The sequence below is a fragment of the Myotis brandtii genome, unplaced genomic scaffold (assembly GCF_000412655.1).
Source record: "Myotis brandtii unplaced genomic scaffold, ASM41265v1 scaffold775, whole genome shotgun sequence".
Classification (NCBI taxonomy): Eukaryota; Metazoa; Chordata; class Mammalia; order Chiroptera; family Vespertilionidae; genus Myotis; species Myotis brandtii.
Window position 1 is genome coordinate 74,046 of NW_005371106.1, and position 14,124 is coordinate 88,169.

Consider the following 14,124-nt stretch of genomic DNA (forward strand, 5'->3'; position numbering starts at 1 on the left):
GGCCTAGCGTTATGGTGCATGAGAAACCTATGGATTCCAGATGAGGAGGCTTCTCTGGCCTCTCAATGAGTGCTCATGTGTTTAATATTCACTCTTTGTTTTGTTTTGTTTTGTTTTGTTTTGTTTTGTTTTGTTTTGTTGTTGTTGAATGACAAAATGTTGAATGTCTGTGCATGTGCCTCCCCCTCCCCCAATTCCTGTTATGATCTGAGAGCCTCCCAAACTGGCAGTTCCCAAGAAAACACTGGTGCTTATCCCTAGCAGGGCTTGAAAACCATGAAGGCCCTGGTTCTCTTGATTTGGATGATTGTAGGTGAGCTCTTCCACAGCATGCCTCAGCCTCTCTGGTCATGGAGAAGAGCCCCCTCGTTCTACAGGACTCCTGCGGTCTCCTGTTCTTCTGCAGCCTGGCGCCAGGAGCTGCGCCCCTGGAAAAAGTGGTAGGCTCGGATGCTGAGAGGGAGCCCCCATACACAGTAAGGAGCATCATGGAGGTGGAGAAAGTCTTGTAGCCAATGTCAGCTAGTTGCTTGGCAGTTGGCATGTCGTCCCCTGGACGTTGCAGCTCCCTCCCTCCAACCGAGGCCTCCGCTGGCAACGTCTGGCCACCACAGTACAGGCAGCCTGACAGCACCTGACACAAGGGTGGCGGTCCAGGAACAAGCCTAGACACTGAGGTGCTATCGGTCAGGAAATCCACCTTTTCTCCCTCCCGCCCACCCACCCCATCACCCTCTAGGATACGACTCCCAACTGAGGCAGGAGCCCATGCTGCCCTCAGCCCCATCTGGCCACTGTCCTTGAACTTCTTTAATACACACTTTTTGAGCACCTGCTATAGTTCTGTGTGCCCTGCTAAGCACTGCACCTGGGAGGAAAGCTCTGCGCTCCCTGCTGGTTCTCTTTCGGTCCCATTTGTCAGCGACCCTTTACAGTTCCCTAAGTTGAAGCCTCAAACTGGTGTCCTATGAGACAGATCGAGCAATTGCATTTGGCCTGACAGTTTTGGCCAGTATAATTGCATGGTTGCTGTTATTTTTAAATCTTGAATTATCTGTTGCATCTAAAATTTAGGAGACTCCACCACATTCTGGTTACCTATTGCTGCATAACAAACCACCCAGATTTTGTGGCATAAAACACAACCATTTGCCATGTGTCTGCAGGTCAGAGATTTGGATAAACCACGGCTGGGCAGAGGGATTTGGGGGGGGGGACGGGGGGGGGTCCCTGCTCCCTGAAGCTCCCTGAACTCTGGGAAGGCTCAAATGGCTGGGTGACACGAAGTGCTAGGAGCATTGCTCAGAGTAACCCTATCACCCACATTCCCAGGGTTAGTCTAGGTAAGCCGCCATTTCTCTAAAAGGTCCTTAATTAATATTTAAGAAAAAATCCAAATTTTTACATCTTAAATGGTGAAGGGGTACAGTGATGGCAACCATAGAGGCTTGTAAATTATTCCGTTGACCACCACCCTCAAAAGGGGCAGCGGTGAAATCCCATCTTTTCAGGCCTTCCTACTGGCATATTGTGAGGTTTGCTGGAGAGATGACCCCATGTTGACTCTAAACTCCTGGCCCACACATATGAAAAGGAAGATTTGCTGACATTCTGGAGGTATTTCACACCTCTCTGGACCTGGTTCCCCTGCTCACTTCACCCTGGTTTCTAATTATATTTTATGCAGATTTTCTGGCCTTATGTGACACATGTTAATGACTATTGCAAAAGAGCTGAAAAGAACACTGGTGTTTGCTCAAAATTTTTATTCTCATCCTCAAGAATTAGGCCCCAGGCTATTTCATCAATGCCTGTTGCTTTAATAAATATTTCACATTCCTCTTTTAATGTGTGAGCATCTTGCAAGTTTGTTGTTATACATCACATTTCATCCAATGAGAGCTAGGAATCATAAATTTGGAGTTGGATAATTACCAGTGGACTCACAGACTTTTATTTACTTAAATGCAAAATGCTTTTCATACTTTTCAAACAAATCCCTCATAAAATTTATGCTTCCTCTTGATGTGAAATTTCTTTTACTAAATAGAGTAGCCAGTGCTACTGAAAATGTGTGAAGCAGGGACCACAAAATTCCCTGGTGCCTGCCCTGTCCTGAGGCAACACAAGCTAGCACTCCCCCTGTGTCTTGAGAAAAGGGGGAGGGTACCGCTCTCCTACACAGTTTGATGTGAGATAGCCGGGTTCAAACTCTGCTGGGGATCGTTGGGAAAGCCTGGGTCTTAGATCTCACAAGAGCAGGACAAGGATAATGATGCCTACATCTCATAAGGCTATTGAGAGAATTGACCATCTCTTGGGCATCCCATATGGCTTAGTGATCTAGTGCTCCAGCTGTGAAGTCAGAAAGACCTAGATTCAAATCCTAACACTAGGACTTACTAGTTAGGTGACCTTGGGCAAGTCATGCAAGCTCTCAGCCTCAACTTCATCTCTAAAATGGGACTGCTAACAGGGCTTACTTCATAGAGTCGCTGCAGAAATAGAAATGAGATACAAATATGTGTAAATGCCGGTGCAGGGCCAGGCATGTGGGGCCCTTGTATGTGGGAGCTCATCTCCCTTTCACTTAGTTCATGTTCTACTGGACCCCACTATCTGTCTCAACCTTATCTTATGCCTGGTTTTCCAGGACCTGGATTTTCAAGCATTGCATCCATGTGTCAGAAGAACTAGAGTCCCGATAGCCAACTTAGCCACCAGGTTTACTACAGCCCCAAGGGCCTGACCCAGTGGGAAAGCCCCTTCAACGCTCACAGTCCAGGGAGGAAGCTGGAGAGAAAGCGCAGTGGCCCCGCCCCATTTTTGCCACCGTCAGTCTTGACAGGTGTGAAGGCCCATGAGGGCCCTTGCTTCTCCAGCCCTGGGCAAACTACGGCCCGAGGGCCGGATCCGGCCCGTTTGAAATGAATAAAACTAAAAAAAAAAAAGACCGTACCCTTTTATGTAATGATGTTTACTTTGAATTTATATTAGTTCACACAAACACTCCATCCATGCTTTTGTTCCGGCCCTCCAGTCCAGTTTAAGAACCCATTGTGGCTCTCGAGTCAAAAAGTTTGCCCACCCCTGTTAGCCCCTGCATCCTCCAGCACAGCCGCTCTTTGTCTCTCAGCTCATAGCAAGTGCCTGCTTTGCACCCAGACCTCATGCAAGTGCCTGGACACCCCACTACGTGGAGTGGCTGCTCCGGGATCACACAGCTGGTTAGAGGCAGTGCGGACGAGAAGCCAGAGCCCGACTCGGCAACCTGGCTCGAAGTATGTGCTACTCTTCTCTGACCCCTAGGATAGAGATAGATGTTGAAGGAGGGGTGGAGATTATATATAAGTATATATGTGTATATACACATAGGTGTGAGAATACACATATATATATATACTAGCACACCTGTAGGCATATCCTTTTTTAAATATTTTTTATTGATTTCAGAGAGGAAAAAAGAGGGAAAGATAGAAACATCAATGATGAAAGAAAATCATTGATGGGCTGCCTCCTGCATGCCCCCCACTGGGGATCAAGCCTGAAACCCAGGCATGTTCCCTGACCAGGAATCGAACTGTGACCTCCTGGTTCATAGGTTGATGCTCAACCACTGAGCTACACAGGCCGGGCCATATCCTTTTTTATGTTACATTCATCAGACATTTCCCTAGTACTAGATCCTAATTACATCTTAATATCACCATGAGGTTGTTGTTATTATTCTTACTTTACAATTGAAGACACCAAAGTTCAGAGAAGTTAAGTGACTTGCCCAAAGTCACACAGCTGGTAGATAATTGAGCCAGAATTATAATTCAGGCCTGGGTGTACCAAAAACTGGCTTTTCTCCACTCAGAAACTCTCTCAAATCCAGGAATGTAGTCATGCTGGAAAACACAGGCCGCTGCCAGAGAATTTTCTGTTTCAATAGAACTTGGTCATTGTAATGATGCCTGGGAGCTTCCTGCAATCTGGAAAGGAATAGTCAGAGACGGGGTGAATAAAGAAACCCCCATCTTTGGGAGCTCGGAGCAGTCTGGTTTGGGTCAGGTGAGAGGCAGAGAGCAGATGTGTGTGGATCAGGGTCCAGGGAGTCTGACTAGAGCTCTGAGAGTGAGGCATCATGGGGGCCTCACAAGAGGGATCCCAGAGGCCCATATATGGACCAACTGAGACTCACATGGGCATGTAAGTGGGTGGTGAAAAGCCAGTTTTTGGTACACCCAGGCCTGAATTGTAATTCTGGCTCAATTATCTACCAGCTGTGTGACTTTGGGCAAGTCACTTAACTTCTCTGAACTTTGGTGTCTTCAATTGTAAAGTAAGAATAATAACAACAACCTCATGGTGATATTAAGATGTAATTAGGATCTAGATGTAATTAGGATCAGCGCTTGGTCTGGTGGTATCGCCTCTCCCTTCATTAACTGGCCGACGAGATCTTATAAATAGTAGTTGACTAATAGAAGGAAGTCAAGTCATCAAAAATTACTTGCAAGGTTTTGTTGATATGGAGTGTCAGTAACGGTACTGAGCAAATTTTATAAGCATTTATTTAAGCAAATGACAGGTCTATGGGCAGGCATCAGTGTCCCCAATTTGTCTCTGAGGAAACAGGCTTAGAGAAGCTAAGAAACTTGTTCATAAGTAGCAGAAGGAGTCCACCTTCTCTCCCCTACACCACATAGTATGGGCAAGGTATTCCTCATCTACGTTCCTCTGTTAGTGGTTGACATGTCACCAGTCTGGGTTATATTTCTCCTGGGAAAAAAGTTTGCTCTTGCAGTAGGGGAAATGATCCCAATTCCAGTCCTTCTCCTCCTTTCCGTTATAGAGCTCTCTCTTCTGCCTGCGTCAGGGGCTGGGTCTGTGGCACTACGCCCTGCTACCTGCCCGCATGCACGCATGCACGCACTGAGCTTCATCTCCTGTCCAAACACACGAGCCTCTGTCTGGCCCCTCGGTTGATAGATTGGCCTTTTTGCTGGAGTGGTACCAAGAATTCCTCCATCCCCTTTGCCAGAATGCATGTTTCTAATTATGTGAAACGCTTCGAGAGCAGTTAACTTCTTTCTGAATTGGTTAAATAAAAACACGCTGTTTGGGAAGGCATCACTCTTGCTGCATGAGCGAGTCCCAGCAGAGTGAGGTGAGGGCAGCCCAGCCAACAGCCCACGCTGGAGCCCCTCCAAGCCCCAGCGGCTTCGCACACTGCCGATTTCCTTTTTTATGCCCAATTTTCTCCCATTTGCGAGACAGGGTGTCTGATGTGGAGAAATAGGTCTCTGTGGTCAGAATGTTTGGGTTAAGCGGCCGAAGGCAGAAGCGTGGATGTGCCCCACACACATGCCTTTGCTTTTTCAAGGCAACCTGGGAGTTGGATACTGGACTAGAAGTGCAAGGACGTGCAGACCTCAATGTCAGGTCACCTGGTAAAGGATTTTAAGTGGGGTGACACTCTCCATCCCCCTCAGCCACCCAAAGTCCTGGCCCTCCTTCCCGCTCTGAAGGCCACCTCCTCCAAGCCTTCGGCTGCATGTGCTCAGAAATCCATCTCCTTCCTCCCTTTCTCTCTGCTGCCTCTCCCGGTCCCACCTCTCCCCACTCAGGCACACACATTGGCATAGAGATTTCCACAAACACCGAAGCAAGAAGCACGGAGGGTTTGAGGAGCCAGGGAGATGTCTTCCATCCTTTTGCTGTCCCACAGACTGATTTCTTCCAGCCAGTGGCCTCGTCAACTCCAGGCCTACTTCAGTTTCATGTAGGCTGAGGGCCAAAGTGTTGGTGCCAAATCCACAGTAGAGTTAATTCTGGATCACCCTCCCTCCCATTGATGGTTTCCCGCTGCGCAAATCTTTCATACCATTGCTAACAGGCTCGAGCTCCATCCCTCACACTCCCTCCCTCATTCAGCCAGTTGCTGCTGAAATGGGGAACACCCACCATGTAAATGCTCATCCAAGGGGGAGAGGGCAGAGGTGGTGGTTGGGAAAGGCTTCAACCAGCCTCTGATGATTGTACCATGTCTTAAAATATACTTCAGGATTTTGTTTCAAGACTTTACGTTGCCTTTGAGTGGGTGTGTGTGGAGTGAGTAGAATAACACCCAGGCAGCGGTGTGAGAAAGGCGCTAAGCAAGGATGAAATGCACAGCCTGCTCTAGGAACAGCAGAATAGTGTGGAGCTCATCACAGCCAGGTTGTAGGATATGAGTGCTGTGCAGGTCAAAGGAGAGGCTTCAGAGTAAGGCAGGGGCCCTTCATCAAGGTCCCTGTCTGCAATGGCAAGATCTAACTCAATCTTATAGACTAAAGGAGTCCCTGAGGAATTTTAACCAGGAGAGAGATGCATTTTCCAAAGATCATTATGGGAGTATACGGAGGCATTCATTATGGGAGTATATGGAGGCATTCATTATGGGAGTATCTGGAGGCATACACAACTGGCAGCAGAGAAAGTCCTGTAGTGATAGTCCAGGGAAGAGATAAGGATCATTAGAAGCAAGGCAGGAGCAGCGTACATGAAAAAGGGAAGATAAACCAAGAAGAGATATTTAACATGCAGGATGTACAAGGCATTGTGAATGACTGTATCAGAGGTTCAGAGGTGGGCACAGGTGTTTAGCTCAGAAACTGGGTGGTTAATGGCTCCATTAATTTACAGAGATAGGAAATGCCAGAGGAGGAAAGGTTTGGGAGAGCCCATGATGAGTTCCGTTATGAACATTTAGAGTTGGTTCCTGTAGGACATGCAAGTGGAAATGTCCAGTTGGCAATTGGCTTTCTCTGTCTGAAGTTCAGAAGAAGGGTCTGAGGCAAGTGGAGTTCCACGTATTGGCCCCTGGATCTCAAAATTCTAACCTGATGGTTTGTCACCTGGTAACTGAAACTTCAATCTGCCCTAGTTCCCAGTCAGTTGGAATGATTTTGTTAGTGTAGGTTGCTAGATATTAATAAAAGAAGTGAGCAAAAGGAATCAGACATTATTAAGTACTAGAGGCCCAGTGCACAAAAATTTGTGCACTGGAGGGGGGGGCATACCTCAGCCCAGCTTACCCCCTATCACATACTGGGAGCCCTCAGGGGATGTCCTACTCTCTGCTCCCTGCTCCCCTTGGGGAGCGGGCCTAAGCCACAGTCTGGCCTCCCTTTGTGGGAGGCGACCGGGCTGATCAGGGGAAGGCACCAGCCCCATCACCCCGCTGTTGCAGCCACTGCCAGTCACCGCAGCCACCAAGGTGTTTTCATCAACACGGACTCCAGTCCCTTTACCATGAAAAAATGACAACTTTCTTTAGGCATTTTCAAGAAGTGTCTTTCATAGGATATGACATTTCTTTCTTTCTTTATCCTCACCTGGGGATATGTTTCCATTGATTTTTAGAGAATGTGGAAGAGAAAGGGAAAGACAGAGAGAAACATCAAAGTGAGAGGAACACTTTGATTGGTTGCCTCCTGCATGAGCCCTGACCTGGGCCGGAGCCAGGGAGGAACCTGCAACCTAGGTACATGCCCTTGGTCAGAATTGAACCCAGAATCTGCGTTGGGCAGGCCGAGGCATTATCCACTGAGCCAAACTGGCTAGGACAGGATATGACATTTCTTAACCCTCCAGCAGCAGACCTTCATTTTTTTCTCCAGGAGTGTGGTAAAAAAAACCCTAGATCACTTTTTGGACTCTTATTACCCAAGTTACTAAGAATATTACCAGTGGCATACAGGGAGCTTAACCAATCAGCAGTCAGAAAAGGTGTTTCCTCTGTAGTTCACACCAATTGCTGGTTTGGCCCCTGCCCAGGCCTAACGCCTCTGGCGAGTCATTAGCCCTGGGCCAGGGCACCCTCAGCTCCAAGCCACCGTGGCCATCAAGGATCGCTGGCTGGCTGCGCCCCGGTTCGGGCCGCCACCACCATCAAGGATCACTGGCTGGCTCCTCCCCGGCCCAAGTCTAAAGCCTCTGCTCGAGGCTTTAGGCATGGGCCAGGGCACCCCCAGCTCCCCGCCGCTGCCATCAATGATCGCTGGCTGGCTCCTCCCTGACCCAGGCCTAAAGCCTCAGTCTGTGGCTTGGAGCCGACATATGCAAATTAGCCGCCATCTTGGTTGTCAGTTAATTTGCATATACTCACTGATTAGCCAATGAAAAGGGTAGCGGTCGTACGCCAATTACCATGTTTCTCTTTTATTAGATAGGATAGATTTTATATCTGTTCTTCTCAGAAAATATTTGGGGCATAATGGAATCCCAATTTAAATGTAACTTTTTTGGAGGAAAAACAAAAGATTCTAGAAGTATAAATAACCCATTTATAAGCAAGGGTTATGTTTATGCTTGCAACAGCAATTTAACGTATAAAAAGGTGAGTGACAGTTTAACTGCATTTTCAGTCATTCTGGCCTGAAAAATCACTTGGAAGTTAACAAGCCCCTTTACTGAGAGAGAATAAAAATGGCAGCAGTGTGATTAAAAGACAGTGGAAAAAGCTGGCTCCGCCCCTGCCCAGGCCTAATGCCTCTGACCAAGGCATTAGGCCTGGGCAGAGGACCCCCAGTTCCCACCATCGCCATCTCCTCACCTGCTACCCGCAATCTCTGGCACCGCCCCTACCCAGGCCTAACGCCCCAGCTCTCCGCAATCTCCCGCTCTGCCAATGCCCAGGCCTAACGCCTGTGGCCAAGGCATTAGGTCTGGGCAGGGGACACCCAGCTCCCCACAATCGTGGGCTCCCCCCCTGCTCCCCACCATCCTGGCTCCACCCATGCCCAGGCCTAACACTTCTGACCGAGGCATCAGGCTTGGGCAGGGGACCTCTCAGCTCTGATTGCAGGCTCTGATAGCCGATAGCCACTGGGCACCTATGTATGCAAATTAACCGCCATCTTTGTTGGCAGTTAATTTGTATATTGCGCTGATTAGCCAATGGGAGGTGTAGTGAAGGTACGGTCAATTACCCTGTTTGTCTATTATTAGATATGATAATAAACTAGTGGCCCAGTGCACAAAATTCATGCACATTAAAAGGGAATTAGAGGAAATATTTTAATATTGCTATTTGCCCTTTCTCTATAATAGAAGTGTCAGAGATGAAAGAAACTTAGTAAAATGTATATGAAAATCTTCCTCATGTCAGAGTCTGGGGCACGCCGTGGGACCCAGAGTCAAGTCCCCGCCCACCCGCTTGTATCTCGAAATCACGTGAGACCCAAACATGGCCGGCCCCACCCCCATTGGGCGAGATCCAGACCTGGCCGGCCGCACCCCTGTCAAGCCCCCTGGGTGGGAGGCGCAGCCTCAGGTCCCCTGTCAAGCCCTGCTGGGCAGGGAGCGCAGCCTCAGGTCCCCCGGCCTGGGATCGGGGGCGTGGCCTGAGGTCCCCCGTCAAGCTCCACTGTGGGCACAGCCATCTTGTGACCAAGTGATGGAGTGAGAGTCAATTTGCATATTATCTCTTCATTATATAGGATTATGGAGCTGAATTGGATAACAAGCCTGCTTCACTAGGAAGTTGCAGCTTTCATAGGTTCCCCAGGTGATCTCAGCATTGACCCACAAAGGGGATCAACACCTCTCTGTCCCCCATGTAGGGAGGGAGGACCAGCTTTCTAATCTGCCCAGAATAAAACCAGTCCATTTGCCCAGACTATTTGGGGGGGGGGATAAAAAATAAAGGGTAAATTCCTCTGCTAGGCATATGCCCAGTAGAAACCAAGATGGTGCAAGGGAAGGTGCTTCTACTATGAGGCATGTGCAGTAGGAATTAAGATAGTGACCATAAGGGGCGGAGCTTAGCCTGGGAAAAATATCAGATTGGATAAGGAACACAGAACTCTAGAAGATCTAGGAAATGGATTGGTTAGGGGGTGGACCAAAACCAGCCCCATAAAGATTCGGAAGTTGATTGGTTAGTTTGAAAAGGTGCCTGGTCCTTCCCAACCCAGAGGTGATATAACCCAAGCTTAACAAAACATCCTCTCTCTGACACACACATACACACACACACACAGAGGCATGCCTGCACCCAGTAACATACTTTCACCTCATTTGTTCCTTTGCCCCATTCTTTTCCCACATTCTCATTCCACAGCAGTCATGTGGCCCTAGCAGCTGCCTGGGACCCACACAGGCAGCCTCCAAATGTGGGCCCGGGCACAGCGCCAGCCAAAGTGCAGCTGGGAACAGAAGCTAAGCCAGCTGGATGAGGACAGGGACCAAACTGCACTGAACCCAATTTCTGGGCTGGATTTTTTCTACATTGGGACTGACAGAGATGAGACCCCAGGAACCTGGGGGCAGCCTTTCATTTCTATCCAGATAAATCTTACCACGACTCAACCTCCCATGTGTGGGTCCCTGGAAATGCTTTTCTGGTGACTCTGTGAAAGGACCCCATTTCTACTGGCAACAGCTTGGGGAATCATGTGGACAATATGGCCTTCAATGCCTAGAAATCAGACTTGTGTGTAATTCTCCAACTCCTTCCCACTTGTCCCATGCCAGTTGTTTGCCGTGTAACAGGAGAAAACATCTATTAAACTCTTGGGTGTCTCTATCATTGAATGGTGAGATTTTATGCAACCATAGCAAATCTGGAATGAGAGAGCTGTGGGTTTTTTATGATGGTGGTGTTTGGAGAGAACCTTCTGACATTGTACATTACACGACCTGAAGCAGAGAGAAAATTATGTGCAAGGCTCAGGAGACTTTTGAAATTAGCACATCTGGGAACTGCAAATAGATATGTGTGGGGAAGTGGAACATGAAAGATAGATAGGAATCAAATAGTGCAAGGTCTTATAAACTATGTTAAAGCATTTGGAGCCAAGAAGTGACATAATAAAAATTTTAACTTTACAAAGATTATTCTATCTGCAAGATTGGGAAATATTTGTAGGGAGAGGGGGGCAATCCTGAAAGCTAGGAGACCAGGTAAGAAGAAGCCATTTGATAATTCAGGCGAGAGATGATGATGGTCTTACCTACCGTGGTAACTGAGGCCAGACACAAATGGAAAGAGTTGAGAGCTTTTAAGGAAGTGGGAACTACAGTATTTGAGTAGTAATGTTTCTAAAGCTCTAGGTCATCACTCTCACCTGTGTTCTCCACCTACCCTTACCTGACAAGATGGGACCTTCAAGGCTAAGAACCAGGTTGTCCTCTGGCTCTGAGCCATGGTCATTTGCATGACCAGTCCCTCTCTCACAGATTCTGTGAGGCAGGAATTCTCTCATGAGGTTGCAGTCAAGCTGTCAGTCACAGCCACTGTCAGCTTGCAGGCTTGAATATGACTGGAGAATCTGCTTCTAAGGTGGCTCACCCACAAGCAGGTGCTGGTTGTTGATGGGAGGCCTCAGTTCCCTCCCATGTGAAGCTCTTCATAGAGCTGTTTGAGTGTCCTCACAACATGGCAACTGGCTTCCCCCAGAATGAGTAACCCAAGAAAACAAGGTGGAAGCCACACCCCCTTTATGAGCTAGTCTCAGAAGGCACACCCTACAGCTGACAGTATTACATGTCACACAAGTCAGCTCTGGTTCAGCGTGGGAGGGGACTACACTGGGGCTTAAATACCCTAAGTGAGAAGCAGTGAGGGCCACTTGGAGACTGGCAAGTCTTCATGCAAGAAGCAAAGTCAGGTCTGTGGAACATCTCACTTCGCTACCTTGAATACAAAAGTGGCCTGTGGTCAAATACGCTTGGAAAACACTGGATTAATAAGTTACACACTTTATCTCCTCAGAGGCATGGATGGTGACTCTCCAAGAGTGGGGTAATGTGACCTTCAGACCAATTTAGGAAGCAGGATCCTCCTTGTGCTTCTGGGAGCTCTGAACAGAATATCTGTCTCCAGGTAGAGAGAAGAAGAAGGAAATGATCATTTTACAGAGAAGAGCAAGAGGAAAAATCCAGAAAAGAATGGCAAGACACCAAGCCATAAAAGTCAGGACTGTCCACCTTATGCCAAACTGTTGCGGGCAGGGTTCTGCACTGCGTGTTTTAGTTTTAATCACAGGTCCAGGGTATGTAGTCAAATCCAGATGGATAGTGGATGGCTTTATCCAGATACATCACAGAAACCATTTTTTATTGTTCATTTTTCTCTAATAGCAAAGTAAGTTGATGTCTGTAACACGAAACTTGCAAAAGTTGTAATCACATGCTTCTGTATCTCAGTGCAATTCACGGTAAATATTTTGGACTCCAATGGCCTTAGAGGAGTGATTTGTCACCTGGCTGCACAGTAAAATCACCTAGAAAAGCTTTAAAAACATAGTCATACCTGAGCTCCACTCCAGGTCAGGTAGGACAGAGGCTTCGGGACCATATGTAGCCAGATTTGTACACTGTTGTTCTTGTCCTCTCCCCGCACCCCTTTCCTCCCTCTCCACACCCACCCCCGGCCCAAAAATGGAAAACTATTCTTCCCCTTTCACAGGACCTGGCACATATGCTCAGGCCATGTCTGTGGATCTGTGAGAAAGGCATTTCTCCAGGAGACCATTGCCCTGACATCGCTCTGCTTTGGTCTAACAGAACCCACTCCTACTGACAGTTTGAGACCCTGAGCAGATGAAGGGCATGATTCATCTTGTGGCTTTTAACATCTGAGTGCCACTGTGGAGAAGTTTTTCCACAGTTCAAGCTGATACTCAACAATTCTTTCTGAGACTTTGAGAAATAATTTCAATAGCTCTTTTTAAAGTTTAAAAAAACTCTTCTCAGGGCATGTGAAGTCCGTGGAGACAAAAATTGCAACAATGGCAGCAGTTTCAGTTATGTAACATGCATTTGTTATTTTAAAAGCAATGATCATCTCAAAAGATAATATGAGAAAATAGGAGTTTTTTTTAATTTCTTGGATAAAATTAAGTTAAAAACAAGCCTAGGAGAGGACAAATGTTAGTTGGGAAGATAGATTTTAGTCATTCAAAAACCTCCAAACCAGTGATTACCTATGGGCAGGGCAGATGGAGAATGTGGTTGTAAGGGAACTTGACTCTGCATAGGCCTTTACACTCCTTGATTTGTGAACCATGTGCACATTGCACCCATTCAAAAGTAAAATAAAAATAAACAGAATTTAATCAACTACACTACACATCCAGTGAAAAGTGGCACTATAAGATTAATGAATTGATTGCTTTGGCCTATTAATATTTATTTTGCTTTTCAAGTTTAAAGTAATTAGAAGCTAATCTCTTCCACATTGCTGAGTTCACCGAGTCACAGATTTTATGCCTTTGTACTTTTGAGCTAAGTAGGTTGGGTTTTTTTGTTTTGTTTTTTAAGCCCCATTTTCTACCCTGGGCCTCTTTGCTGGCTTCCCGGGACACTGAACGCAGGACTCCAGGAGGCCTGGTGCCCAAGAGATGGGCCAGAGAGCCATGCAACGAGCCAGGAAAAATAGGAAAAAATTCCGAGTCAGATGGAAGAAACTTAGGATGGACACGGAAACATACAGACTGGAAAGGGATCCGGCTGGCATCTTCCTGACCAGATTGGCAGAACAATCTCTGAGGGAATCAGAGCAGCCTAGGAAAGTGGAGAACCATTGTTTGAAGGCGGCCATCATTAGCAGAGCACCAGCCAGCTTCTCACAGAGGGGCGTGATTGCAGCCTCGAACCAGGGCCTGCCTCTCACCTGCTTCTAAAACGTCATATTTCTGCACCTGAGAATGAAGCCTTCCCTCCAGGGTGAATGGCAGAGAGGAGGCATGACCATGGACTGACCTTGGACGACACCACAACACAGCTCGTGTGACTGCTCTCAGGCCCTGTTAGGAGCAGGAGGGAAGGACAAAAAAGCTAAAGGAACCTGTAGGGAAGGTACGTCTGAGTCAAAACCTGGGGAAAAGGTGGGCTGTTGCTGCAGCTTCCAGGGACCACCCTAGAAACAAAGCTTTTTAGCCTGAGTTGGCTCCTGGCCATGAGGAGATGGTGATCTCTGCTTCACTCAGAAGATATAAACGCACCGGAGTGGTGAGAGCAAACCTTGGAGACGTGGAATCCTAGCCCTCAGTGCACAATGGGAGGCCGAGAAGCAGTGGCTCTCAGTCCCCTCTCAGGGGTCTCCTTTCCCTCTGGAGCCTGCCTGCCTGGATCCAAACCTGGGTGCCT

General features: G+C 47.6%; 1 pseudogene; it reads right to left on the minus strand.

The window, feature by feature from the left end:
• Positions 1-371: 371 nt before the first annotated feature.
• On the minus strand, positions 372-748 carry LOC102247915 (annotated as a pseudogene).
• Between the last annotated feature and the right edge of the window lie 13,376 nt (positions 749-14,124).